Source organism: Heterocephalus glaber, unplaced genomic scaffold, assembly GCF_053883595.1.
Source record: "Heterocephalus glaber isolate CG9 unplaced genomic scaffold, H.glaber_assembly_v1.0 deba00001452, whole genome shotgun sequence".
Taxonomy (NCBI): Eukaryota; Metazoa; Chordata; class Mammalia; order Rodentia; family Bathyergidae; genus Heterocephalus; species Heterocephalus glaber.
This window is the reverse complement of record NW_028258302.1, coordinates 600,755-614,917: the sequence shown is the minus strand read 5'-3', so window position 1 is coordinate 614,917 and position 14,163 is coordinate 600,755. Positions and strand designations below refer to the sequence as shown.

At 41.8% G+C, this 14,163-nt stretch overlaps 1 protein-coding gene and 1 pseudogene across 8 annotated transcripts in view; one reads left to right on the top strand and one right to left on the bottom strand.

Moving 5' to 3' along the window:
• Positions 1–139: 139 nt before the first annotated feature.
• On the bottom strand, positions 140–1,425 carry LOC147827172 (uncharacterized; annotated as a pseudogene).
• The window catches only part of St3gal3 (ST3 beta-galactoside alpha-2,3-sialyltransferase 3), a 231,978-nt gene continuing 218,695 nt past the window's right edge, over positions 881–14,163 (top strand). For 6 of the 8 annotated variants that reach the window (XR_002391516.2, XR_002391515.2, XM_013068179.3 and 3 more), the window contains exon 1: positions 927–1,047. The gene's annotated coding sequence lies outside the window, so the exon portion shown is untranslated. Of the gene's footprint in view, positions 1,048–5,414; positions 5,787–14,163 lie in introns of those variants that run through there. The other 2 variants (XM_087214961.1, XM_087214960.1) reach the window with 2 other exon arrangements.

Here is a 14,163-nt window from a genome sequence, read left to right as displayed (position 1 = left end):
CAAGCAAAGGCTACGTCGCCTCCGTCCCCCTCTTGCTTTAGGCAGGTTCCCAAAAAAACCTTTTCGCCAAGGCAAACAGCCGTTCTCTAGTTAGGGTGGGGTCTTTGGGTTGGTATCCAATGGTGACAGTTTAAAAGTTCTACCCCCATTCTTGGAAATCCAGCCTTAAATTGTGTCCCAGGTGGATAATGCCAGGACTCAGCTGGTGGAATGAGGGGGGGCAGGCTGAGAGAGCAGCGACCTCCGGAGCGGCAGAAAGTATATAGTTGGGCAGGGTGGCCGTATGCTCTGACGTAAAAGTAAAGTTCTCAATTTGGTAGCTGACGGCAGCAGCTGGGAGCCCCCCTGGACCCCCGTGCCCCCTTACCGCGCGGGATTGCGCAGACCCGTTAAAATCCGGAGCCTTGGGCCTGAGGGAGTGGTCTGGTCGCGCTCACGACCTGGAGAACTGGATGAGGCGTCCGTCGGCATCCAGCGACCGTGACCAACCTACACTGCGCCCCACGTCTCCACAAGGAAACAGGCTCTCGAGGGGCGAGGTCTTCGGAGAAGCCCGAGAGCCCTCTAGGCCTTGGAGATGGAGGAGGATCCCTAGGCCGAGGGGACAGGAGTTGGGCGACTGCACCTCACGCCGCAAATTTTCCACAGCCGGATACGCGCGCTGGTAGGGAGGGCGGGCTGTAAACTAGGGGCCCCCGCGCCTATTGGGCCGTTCGGGTCTGTGCCCGCCCGACCGCCCGTCCCGCACTGGTAATCCCAGCAGCCCGCCCGGCCCCTGCACGCCTATTGGCCGCAGCTGCCGGACCCCTGGCGAGGGCTCCGCGACGGAGAGCCGGATTGGTGGTCGCGCGCTCCGCCCGCCGCTGCGTCCCCACTATGGCGGCGTCCATACAACCCACCGCTTCGTGGGCGCCCGCCGGGGTTCCCCGCGGCTGTCGCCGCCGCCGCCTGCGCCGCAGCCTGCGCCGCCGCCTGCGCCGCCGCTTTCGCCTTCCGGCCCCGCGTGGGCCCGGGCGCCGCCTCCCCCCGGCCTCCTTCTAGGCTGCGGTAAGAACCTGTCACGCGTGCTTCCAGGCGCGAGGATTGACTGTCGCGGATAACGGGTGTCGCCTCGCCCCTTCTCCCGGCCGCGGTGTGGGGTCGGACGGGCGTTGAGCCCGCGCTCTTGTGCTGGGAAGGATTGGGCCGCGCGGCACAGGGGTCGCTGGGGCCGGGAGCCCGGCCTTTGGATGACCACGCCGGTTTGGGGGCTGCTAGGCCTGGGGGGAAGGCTGGCCAGGAGCGGGCGAGCGATCTGAGGTCCCCCGCTTGCGGGACCCGCACCACTACGACCCTTAGCGCAGGGGAAAGACGCGGTAATTCGGGCTTGCTGTGGGAAGATGGACAAGCCCAGGGAACCAGCATCGCATGGGTAGCTGTTGTCATTGCCTACAGCCCTGGCGGGGGCCAGTTCTTCAGAGGGATGGGGGTCAATTTGATTGCATAGTACTCTTCATCCTTTCCTTGTGGCGCTTTCTCTCATTGTCTTCTCCATGATCTGGTTTGCAAGAGAAAATATGTTAGGGAAGAGAGCGTGTTTGTTTAGGAGACTCTCTGGTGAATATACTGAATTCCTTTTTACGGCGGCACCCGTTTTCTCAGTCTAATTTTTATTTTTCTCACAGGAAGGAGTGAAACGTTAAAACTGAATCATTGTAATTAACTGCGGGAAGTCAGTTGTTACCTTAGAAAGTAAAGAATATAAACTTTTTTGTGACATAACACTTATATGTGTATGTGGGAGGGTGTGCTGCGGTCAAAACCAGAGCCTCACAAGTATGTGGCAAGCACTCTGCCATTGAGCTACACCCTCAGATCTGTACTTTGAATTTTCTGTCCTATAATGTTGGATTGAAGGTTAAAAGAAACACTAATTAGGTTACTGGAAGTAAAATAGTCTTCATGACAATTTAGGTTGTTTCTACATCAGAATCACCTTAGAATGATGATCATTGAACTGTTTGATGTGCCTTCAAGTCAGCAGCCAGAGAATTGAAAGAAAGCTATTATAAAAGTTGGTGACCAAATGGTAGTTTCAAATAATCTCTTAAAGCACTAATTACTCAAGGATAGTTTGAAATATTAAGTGGCAAGTTTCTCCTTAAATCTAAATGTCTAACTATGGTTTAATAAAACAATGATTATGAAACAAGACATGTATGTATCTAGACTGCCTTGCTCAATCAAGTATGTGTTTTTGTGTTTTGTTTTGTTTTTTTGAGACAGGGTCTTGCTATTAGTTCAGGCTGGCCTTGAACTCAATATGTAGTCCAGGCTTGCCTCGAACTCATAGCAGTCCCCTGCCTCAGCCACCCATGTGCTGAGATTATAGGCATGTGACACCATGCTGGGCTTTTTTTTTTTTTGAGACAGGGTGTCATTAGCCTAGACTGGCCTTGAACTCACAGCGATCCTTCTGCCTCAGCCTCTCAAGTGTTGGGATTACAGGTGTGCACCACCATGCCTGACTCTCTCATGTGTCTATTGAGTACATATTTTGTGCAAGGGGTTGTTGAGGGAAACTCAGTGATATTTAAGGTATCAAACTTGTTCTGATGGGCCTATAATAGAGTTGAGAGCATAAAGCACACACATGAAAATGATAACTGATGATGTGATCTGTAAGTCCGGGACAGTAGGTACTGTGAGAAATCTAGAGAAGGAGAAACTCATGTTTGAGGAAGGCTTCACAGGGAAGGTAAGGCTGGCGTTGAGGCACCAAGAGTGGGCAGGCCTGTCTGGAGGAAGGGAAGTGAGCTGATGGAAAGTGAGGAAAGTGAGGATGGTAAAGGTAGCAGGGGAGAACTTGAAATGGACTTGGGTGGTCCCAGGGGGCTCTTCCTGGAGAAAATGGGAGATGAGGTTGTACAGAAGGTAGGTGGATAACATCAAACTGAGAGGTACCTTTGCCCAGGATGAAGCAAAAGATAAACAGGTAGTAATACTCCTTCTTTCAAGTGAAGACAGAACTAACCATCAGGAAAGAAACAGGAATACTTTATTTGCCAGTGTCACTTTTCTGATTAGCCTCAGTTATTTGGGATAATAGTTCTCAGCCACCACAAATTTGCACCTCAAGTTCCTTTTTACCTTTCTTTTTAATTCCTGTGTTCAGTTTGTCACCAGGTCATGTTGATCCTACCTTCACTCTTCTTTCCATTCCCGCTATCATCGCACTGATTTGGGCCATTGATATCATTTCCGTGAATTAACCCGGAACACGCCCCCTCCCCTGCAAATTTTTTCTTTTCTCCTATTTGCCACGTGTGCTGCCGTCACTTCCAGGTGTGTCACTTTTCCTGCCAAGACTTTCAATAACTTCCTGTTTGTTGAGCTAGGCATAGACCAGCTGGCTTGGGAGTTTGGGCAAATATATTTATCGGGCATGCCTTCAGATTTTATATTTTTCCTGATTGTTGGAACTACTTACTCTTTGTGCTTTGCTGTTTGTCCTCCATACCTTTGTTAATGTTGGCCTTTTCTATGATAAATGACCCCACTGAATTGTGTTGGAACTACTTGCTTTTTGTGCTTTGCTGTTTGTCCTCCATATCTTTACTAATGTTGACCCTATTGAATTGTTCCTACACATGTTTTAGGGCTGTTTATAGGAAACTTTCTTTGTGAATCTTTTCTCCTCATGTAGACTGGTGCTCTCTCCTTTAAACCACTAAAAGCTCTATAGTCTTTTTGCCATAATTGCCTTAATCTCACTTCCATTTACAACATAAGACTGAAGCTTTCTCTAGATGTGAATTATTGTCTTTGTCATTTAGCTCAGTGTTTTGTTTTTTTTTTAGATGAAGCAAAACTCTATTGGTACATTTTAGATATACATAATAACATTCATCATAGGGAATTTGTACCTGTTTTTTGCATTTTTTTGAGACAGGGTCTCACCGTGTAGTCCAGGCTGGCCTTAAACTCACTATGTAGCCCAGGCTGGCCTCGAACTTGTGGTGATCCTCTTTCCTCAGCCTCTTGAGTGCTGGGAGTACAGGCATGCCTCATAATGCCTGACCTAGCTCAGTGTTTTTATGTAATAGATACTTGGCAAATATATTGAAAACAACTTTGAACTAAGATGGATTAAAAAAAAAATCCAAAATCCTTTGTGCAAAGAAAATGTTTGTCATAAAGTATGTAAATAAAGTTATTTATGAGAAATAATCTCTTACCAAGATCTGGTGTATTGGTCTGGATAGCTTGGGTTAAACTATACTGACAAAAATTGTAAGGTTTCAGTGATTTAGCAGGAGTGAAGTTGACTTCTCATTCATGCTACATGCCCCCCATGAGTACACAGGGAACTCTCTTCCTCAGTCACTCAGGGACCAAGGTAGATGGTGGTCAAGTGAATGGCGGCTTTTAAAATTTCTGTCCCAGTGTGGCACATGTCTCTTTCATTTACATTTCATTGATCAAATCATGTCACATGGCCATACCTGTGTGTTTGTGTGTGTGTGTGTGTGTGTGGTGTTGGGGGTTGATCCCAGGGCTTTGCACACGCTGGGCAAGTGGTGCATCTCTGAGTGACATCTCCAGCCCCAGGTTCCTCCAGTCTGAATTTTCTGGTCAGAATGCTGGGATTATGCCATATATAAGGCTGTTGTAAAAATTAAATGAGTTACTTCAGGTAGAGTGCTTTGCATGGTACCAGGCTCAAAGTAAACATTCAGAATGTCAGCAACAGCAAGGTTTGAAGAAATTTAGAGAAAACAGATTTTTTAAAACCCCAGAAATATATCTGAGTTCTCTCAGATTTCCCCCCCCCCCTTTCCTTGGACTGCATTCCTGCAATACCTTTTTAAATTTTCATATCTTATTGTATACATAACTGCCTCTCCCACTATACTAAGTACTCTAGTTATTCCACACATTTATTGGACACAAGCTCTATGCTAGATTATGCATTATGGAGGTGTAAGTGATATGTCTCTGGCCTCAGAAAGCCCACAGTCTGGGAAGACCAGAGGGAAGTAAATCAGTAGTTATAATACCTCAGACCTCAACATGCTCATGAGATTGGTGCCAGGGCTCTCCAGGAATACTGAAATCCGAGGAAGCTCTTGTTCTTTTTATAAAATGGTATAGTATTTGCATATAACATTTGAGTTTTCCTTTATCTCTGTTAGCTCTAGATTACTTACACTACCTAATACAGTGTGAATGCTATGTAAATAGTTGTTACATTGTATTGCTTAGAGAATAAAGACAAAGGAAAAAGTACATGCTTAGTACAGAAGTACTTTAAAAAAAAATTTTTTTTATTGTTTGGTACCAGGGATCGAACTCGGGACCTTGCACTTGCATGGCAGCAGATGTACTTTTTTAAAAAAGTACTTTTCATCTATGATTGGTTGAATCTGCTGATGGTGGACCTGCAGATATGGAGGTTCAACTACTTCATAACAAGTGTGTGACTGAGCATCTTGTCATGTTGGGTATATAAGTAATGGTTTTCTAGAGGAGTTCACACCTAATTTAAGTTTTGAAGGACCAGTAATTACTAGCTGGTTGAATGTGGGTTTAAAGGCTTGTCACACAGGAAACAGTGTGTGCCAGGGCCTAGAGACAGAAGAGTGTGTGGCTACATCAGGAGTGAGGAAGCTTCTGGGTCAAGAGTGCAGAGTATGTTTGGATAGTGTGTGGGGAATGTGCTGTGGAAGGGACTGAGAAGGGCTTTCTGAGTTCTGAAGTTGAAGCTTTATCCTAAAGGTGATTAGGAGCCACTGAAAGATTTGAAGGTAGGAAATGACTTTATCATCTTTGCCTTTTAGGAGGATAACTGTGTGGGGAGGCAGCAGTGTAGTGCATGTCTTGTTTCTCTGGCATAAGAAATTCTGAGGTTTGCAACCACAGTCCATGTCTGCTACATGAGAGTCATATTTACTATTTATTTATTTATATTTTTTGATTCGGGGATTGAGCTCAGGACTTTGCACTTATGAGGCAGGTGCGGCGCCACTGAGCCAAATCCTCTGGGGGCCCTTATTTTTTAATTTTTTACCTTTTTTTTTGGTACCAGGGACTGAACTCCAGACCTTGTTCTTGTGAGGCAGGCGACGGAATCACTGAGCTAAATCCCCGTCCCTATTTTTTTATTTTTTAGGACAGGGTCTCGTTATGCAGTCCAGGCTGGCCTTGAGCTCACTGTGATCCTCTTGTCTCAGCCTCCCAAGTGCTGGGATTACAGGTGTGTGCCATCATACCTGATTAAAATAATAGTTTGAATAATGCTAATGTTTAGTATATTGCCTCTAGCCCATGGTAAGCAATCATTAGCCTTAACTCACCACCTAAAGATAATCACTGCTAACTTTGTGGTTTTATTTATGCATTTTAAATGATTGATGATGCCAATCTTAGAATGTTAGGCATAAGAGAATTTTTCTGATATCAAGAATGGAAAATCGATAGGAATATCGTACCAATTAAAACAGTGCTTAAGGGTGGAGCTTGAAGGATCCGAAGTTTGAGGCCAGCTTGGGGAACTCAGTAAGACCCTGTCTCAAAATTAAATATAAAATGGGCTGGGGATATATCTTAGTGATATAGTTTGCCTGGGTTCAATCTTTGGTACTGCAAAAAAACGCAAAAAAAATAGTGTTTAAATGTTAACATATTACAGATGGCCATTCAGCTGTTCCCACCCCTCACTCAGAAATGATGCAAGTGTGTGCGCACCTGCTTTCTTGTCGTTGATGTTACTATAGTGTGCTCATTGCCTGGGCTGCTAAAACATAACAACTTCACTTCTCCATGGCCTGTCCTTGTTGGCTGTTTCCCTTCTGAAATTTTAGTCTTCTTCTATCATCTGATGATTTTTTAAAAGATGGCAATAGGGGTTTAATTTAGATTTGTTTTCTGTTGGGTTCCTCCCTAGTCACTCTGGCTTGACAGAAGTTCCTCCCCTTCTGAACTCCTTATGTTTTTCTGATTAAATGTCATCCACTGCCTTGTCTTGTTTTTGTTTTTGTTCTCGTTCCAGGGATCAAACTCAGGACCTTGCTCTTGCAAGGCAGGCACTAGAACCACTGAGCTAAATCCCCGGCCCTTGTCTTATTGTCTCTATATCACTAAATTTCCTTGATGTCAGTTTTTCTTGCAAAATAATTGAAAGGTGGCAGGTTTATGTTTTTTAACAAGTTAAGAAACCATTTATTTTGAGTATGTTAAACAAGTTGGAAAATTGTTTTTTTAAAAGTATAGAGCAGTAATTCTCAGACTTTTTGGCTTCCAGTGTCTTTTAAAGTTTAAAAGTTACTGAATAGCCTCAGAACTTTCATTTTTGTGCATTTATCGATTGATAATATATTAAATTTATTTAATACATTATAATGATTAAATGCTGAGAAAGTTTTAAATCAGAAGAATACACATTACATATTCCATTAGCCATGGGAACAACTACGCTATCCCGTGTCTTCACATGTTATATAGCCTCCAGAAAACTCTACTGGACCCTTTTAAGAGAATGAAGTGAAAAAGGCAAGTAATGTTAGACTTATTGTGAAAATAGTGTTAAACTCACAGATCCTCTGAAAGAGTTTTGGTGACTCTTAGGGTCTTTAGACTATATTTTGAGAACTGCTGGTACATAGATACTGTGTGAGAGCTTTTATGTCAGACTTCTACTTATTTTTGGTAAGAAAATAATGTGGGTGGAAACATTTACAAAAACTTTTTCAAGATGCATTCAACATAGAGTCTTTTAAAAGTAGATGGTTTTAGGGCCGGGGATTAAGCTCAGTGGTTCCGCTGCTTGCCCCGCAAGTGCAAGGACCCAAGTTCGATCTCGGTACCAAAAAAAAAAAAAAAAGTAGATGGTTTTTAGCCTTTGTTACACCATCTCCTATATCTCAGAAGGGTGGATGCATGTGTTTCAGGTAGATTCCATGCTTCTGACAGACATTTGCCATCCCAGAAAGCGTAGCAAACTGGGAACACCAGTATTTCTGTAAAAGAAATATACACGCATTACCTTTAAGTTCTGGAAATTGTGTAAGAACTTGGCTAGGTGGTAACTGGAGAATTTGAGGTGCCAATTTCATGGTTTCTCAGTATCTCATGTGGAAGTATAGTGATAATTGTTTTCGTTTTTTTTTTGTCCAGGGGATCGAACTCAGGACCTTGCGCATGCGAGGCAGGCACCAGAACCACTGAGCTAAATCCCTGGCCCTATGATGATTGTGTTTTAAAAGAAAGTTTTGGGCCAGGGATTTAGCTCAGTGGTTCCACTGCCTGCCTCACAAGCACGAGGACTCGAGTTCGATCCCCGGTACCAAAAAAAAGAAAAATCCAGCTTTCATGAAGTTAACCACATTGATGTCATTTTGTACCACATAAGCTGCGCACATTAGGAAAGTGTGGAACTTTCACACTTCTTGAGCCTCATGTGTTTTCCTCAGGTAGGAGGCATGTGAGGGCCAGTGCAAGTGGAATTACAAATGAAATTGTTCATGAGAGTTCTGCTATTTCTTTCAATACCCTGCTGAATCACTTTGAGCACCCTTGGAGGTGTCATCCCTGTTTGAAAGCAAATGGCCCAGGCTGCTAAAATAGCACAGCCCTCTCTGGTGTGTCCTCCATGTTGCCACTGGACCAAATACAGATCTTTGTGAAATACACATTTACCCCATTTCTCTGTCACATCCCTCATGTGGTTCCCACTGCCAGTGGGATGAATTTCAGACTCCTTAGCAGGGATAACACTGCTGCTATTCTTACAGGGTTCGGCTTCCCGGAGGCAGTGTAGTTCAGACCTCACCACTTTTGTGAACCATAGACAGTTACTAATTATCACCATCCCCTAGTGTCTGAGCCTCGTTTATCACTCTGCTGCTGGGAGCAGGTCCCGTTTGTGCCTATACTTTTCTCAGGTGTGTAATAATGGCTTTTGCCTGCACTGGTAAGATAGCTTCTAGCATAGTCTGACACAGTTACTTTGTGGGAGTGGAGCCTAGCTTTTCTATTATGTTTCTTTCTTTTTTTTTTTTTTAAAAGATATGGGCAGATAAACAATATGGAACTACTACATAGGGCTAAGACAAAGTCTCAGAAAGAATAGCAATAAAAGGGAACATTTATATCAACTTTCTAATGATGTATTATTTTACACATAAAAGCACAATAATATAATGATATCCATCATTAAATCTTAATATGCTATATTGCTTCAGGTTTTTTTTTTTTTTTTTTTTTAAGAAATAAGACAAAAGGGCCGGGGATTTGGCTTAGTGGTTCTGCTGCTTGCTTTGCAAGCACAAGGACCTGAGGTTGATCCCTGGTACCAAAAAAAAAAAAAAAAAGACATTGGGCCAGGGATTTAGCTCAGTGGTTCTGCCGCCTGCCTTGCAAGCGCAAGGTCCCGAGTTCGATCCCTGGTACCAAAAAAAAACCAAACCAAGAAATAGGACATTACGTTTTCCATAAAGGCCTCCCATGTGATTTTCCTCTCTCCTCTCTCTTTCACTGGAGAAAATCACAAGCTTTGACTTGAAGTTCTTCCCGTATATATTTTTATACTTTTGCTACATGTTTTGTGTCCCTATGCTGTATAGAACAGAGGACTTGCAAACTGGCCTACCCATTTTATTGCACACAGCAGTGCTTATTCATTTATATATATAGCAGGTTATTGTTTTGAAGCTACAGTTTGGTTTCCATTTTTTTCTGGGCATATTGCCATATCTCAGTCACCTTCAACACCAGTCCCCATTCCTTTATTTTGACTGGCCCAGGCAGAGGAAGGCCATCGTTGTTTTTTTTTTTTTTGAGACAACATCTTGCTGTGTAGTTCAGGCTGGCCTTGAACTTACTATATAGTCCAGTCTGGGCTCGAACTTGTGGCAGTCCTCCTGTCTCAGCCTCCCAAGTGCTGGGATTACAGGCGTGTGCCACTATGCCTGGCTTGCATAGTCTATTATTAATCTTCCATATAGAAGTTACCTTTTCCAAATAAAATTATGTCCAAAACTTGTCCTTTGAATACCCTTGAGGCAAGCAAAAAATAAAAATCCCCCAAAAAACCAGGCCTTAACAGTTCCTATTCAAAAAGCTTTCATAAAAACAAATATGAACTCATATGTGCAAAACTGAAAGTCTTGTTCCCAAGGGTTTTTATTCCTCATACCCTTCCATGCTTTTCCTCAGCTCTTTCTAAAGGGAATATCTAACCAGTGACAAATATTTTTTAGCTTTCTCTTTTGTTTCTTATTTTTATTTATTTTTCTTCTTTTTTTTGAGACAAGGTATGTCTGTGTATTTCAGGCTGGCCTTGAACTTGCTATGTAACCCAGGCTGCCCTTGACTCACAGTGATCCTCAGCCTCCCAAGTGCTAGGATTACAGGTGTTTACCACAATGCCCGGCTAGTTCCTAGTTTTAAAACCCTGTTAGACATTGAGTTTCTACTTAATAAGTCACTGACTTCCCATGTTGAGGAGCCAGGGTTCAATTAGGAGAGAGAAAGTACATGGCAATTTGAACAAACTTTAATATAAAAATTATTAGCTGGGCCAGGGATGTAGCTCAGTGGCACAGCGCCTGCCTGGCAAGTGCGAGATCCTGAGTTCTATCCCTGGTACCAAAAAAAAATTTTTATTAACTATAAGAAATAATTGAAGTAACTTGGGAGTGACTAGTAAAACGTAAAGAAATAGCAGGCCTGGGGATGTAGCTCAGTGGTACTGTGCCTGCCTGGCAAGTGCAAGATCCTGAGTTTGATCCCTGGTTCCAAAAAAAAAAAAAAAAAAAAAAAGAAAAAAAAAAGTAATCAAAAGTAAAGAAATAGCACATAGAAACAAGGTCAACATCCTTAGCCATCAGGGAAATGCAAAACAAAATCATAATAACATGCCACTCCCTGCCCACTAGGAAGGCTGTCATCTAAAAGACAGATAACAAATGTTGGAGCAGGTGTGGAGAAATTAGAACTTTCATATACTGTTGGTGAGAATGTAAAATGAGTGTTGCTGCCTTGGAAATCAGTCTTAGTATTTCTTCAAAACAGTTAAACCAAGAATTACCACATGACTCAGGTATATGTCATTCCTGTGAATATATACCCGATATTAATTGGAGGTATATACCCCAGAAAAGTGAAAAAGTTATGTCTATATGAAAACTTGTACATATTCATTGTAGCAGTATTCAGAACAAAGGTGGGAACAACCCAAATACCTATCGTCTGGTGAATAGATAAAATATAGTATATCCATACAATGAAATATTTTAAAAAGTTATTAGTACATGCTTGTGGTAGTACATAATGACCACATTACTTTTGGGGAGTTAGTACATGTACATAACATACCTTAATTATTTTTTAAAAATCTCGTTCTCCTCTTGGCCCTTCCCCCTCCCTTCCTCTCTTGATGCCCTTCTCATATACAAAAGATGTAGCTCACAATTTCCCATTATTTGTTTTGCTCTTTGTGCTTTGGGTTTTTCATATAAAACTATACGATATTTAAACTTGTGTGTCTGATTTATTTCATTTAACATTATGGTTTCATGATATATCCAGTTTCCTACAAATGACTCAAGTTTATCCTTCTTCATACCAGAGTAGTACTTCATTGTATATACCACATTTTTTTTTTTTGGTACCAGGGATCAAACTCGGGTCCTTGCGCTTGCGCAGCAGGCAGCAAAACCACTGAGCTAAATCCCTGGCCCAGTACCATATTTTCTTTATCCATTCATCTGTTGACGGACATATAGTCTGTTTCCAAGATTTTGCTATTGTGAATTGTATTGCTATAATCATGGGTATGCATGTATCATTGTAATATGGTACAGTCTTTAACTCTTTTGGAAAGATACATAGATGAGAAATAACTGGGTCAAATGGAATTTCTAGTTTTAGTTTGTTGAGGAGTCTCCATACTGATTTCTATAATGGTTATACTACTTTACATTCCCACAATGTAGAAGGGTTCTTTTTTCAGAATTTGTTATTTGATTATGTTTGTTGTGGGAGTACTGGGGATCAAGCTCAGGACCTTGAGCTTGCAAGGCAGGTGCAATGCCATTGAGCTAAATCCCCGGCCCTATAATTTGATTTCTTGATGATGGCCATTCTTTTTGGGGTAAAATGGGAATTTTAGTGTAGTTTTAATTTGCATTTCTCTTGGTTTTTTTTTTTTTTTGGTACCGGGGATCGAACTCGGGACCTTGCACTTGTGAGGCAGCGCCAGAACCACTGAGCTAAATCCCCGGCCCTTAAATGGTTAGCTGGTTGATTGGCTGATTTTTTTTGGTACCGGGGATTGAACTCGGGCCCTTGCACTTGCAAGGCAGGCGCCAGAACCACTGAGCTAAATCCCCGGCTGTATTTCTCTTGTAGCCAGCAGTGGTAAGCATTTCTTCTTGTATTTATTGACCATTTGTACTTTGATTTCTGTGAAGTATCTTTTGCTATCAGTTATCCAGTTTTTGATTGGGTTTTTTTTGTTTGTTTTTTTGTTTGTTTTTTTTTTAGTATGGGGGATCGAACTCGGGTCCTAGCGCTTGCACAGCAGGTGACGAAACCACTGAGCTAAATGCCCGGCCCTTGACTGGGTTTTTTATTTTGTGGTCTAATTTTTTTGAGCTCTTTGTATATTCTAGATATTAGACTTTTGTCTGAGGTAGAGCTGGTAAAATTTTTTTCCCATTCTGCAGTTTGTCTTCTCACTTTGTTGGTTGTTTCTTTTGCTGTGCAGAATCTTTTAATTTCATATGATCTAATTTGTTGATTCTTAGTACTATTTCCTGTGCAGCCAGAGTTCTGTTCAGAAAGTTCATGCCTACACCTATGACTTCAAGAGTTTCACCTACATTATTTTGTTTTCTAGCAGGTTATGTTTTTGTTTAATGTTTAGTTCTTTGATCCATTTTTATTTTAGTTTAGTACATGGTGAAAAGGGATCTAGATTCAATCTGCATGTGGATAGCCAGTTTTCCCAACACTATTTATTAAAGAGATTATGTTTCTTCCAGTGTATGTTTTGGGCCCCTTTGTCAAAGATCAAATAATTGAATGTGCTTTTGGTTGTTTCTGCATCCTCTACTCTGTTCCATTGGTCCTTATGTCTGATTTTATGCCTTTACCATACCATTTTCATTACAATAGCTTTGTAATATAACTTCAAGTCCAGGATTGTGATGCCTGCTTCTTTGTTCTTTTTACCCAGGATTGCTTTTGCTATTCTGGGTCTTTTCTGGTTCCATGAAAATTTTAGTGTTGTTTTTTCCAGTTCTGTGAAGAATGCTGTTGGAATTTTGATTGGAATTGCATTAAATCTGTATATCAGTTTTGGAAGTATGGCCAGTTTGAGTATATTGGCTTTGCCTATCCAGGAAAAGGGGATATCTTTCCATTTACTGATGTCCTGTTTGATTTCCTTTTTCAGAGTGCTGTAGTTTTTCATTGTAGATGTCTTTCACTTCTTTTTTTTTTTTTTGGTACCGGGGATCAAACTCAGGTCTTTGTGCTTGCGCAGCAGGCGACGAAACCACTGAGCTAAATCTCCGGCCCTCACTTCTTAAGTATTAGATTTTTCTTGGTGCTATTGTGAGTTCATTATTAATATACAGCACTGCTATTGATTTTTATGTGTTGGTTTTATATCCTGCTACATTACTGAATTTGGTTATTCATTCTAGAGTCTTTTGGTGGATTGTTTTTGGTCTTTATATAGAGGATCATGTCATCTGCAAATATTAATTTAAATTCTTCCTTTCCTATGCATATTCTTTTTGTTTCTTTTTCTTGCCTAATTACTCTTACTAATGTTTCAAGTACAGTGTTGAACAGGAGTGGTGATAGTGGACATCCTTGTCTTGTTCGTGATTTTAGAGGGAGAGCATTCAGTTTTTCCCATTTAATATGTTGTATGCAGTAGGTTTGTCATAAAGCACCTTTTATCCGGTTGAGGTAAGGTCTTTCTATAATTATTTGCGTCAATGTTTCCATTGTGAAAGGATGTTGGATTTTGTCAAAGGCTTTTTTATTTCTTCGACTGTTGAGATGATCATGTGATTGTTTTTCCCCTTGCCTCGGCAATATATTTATTGATTTGTGTGTGTTGAACCATCTTGCATTCCTGGGATGAAGCCTACTTGGTCATGATGTTTG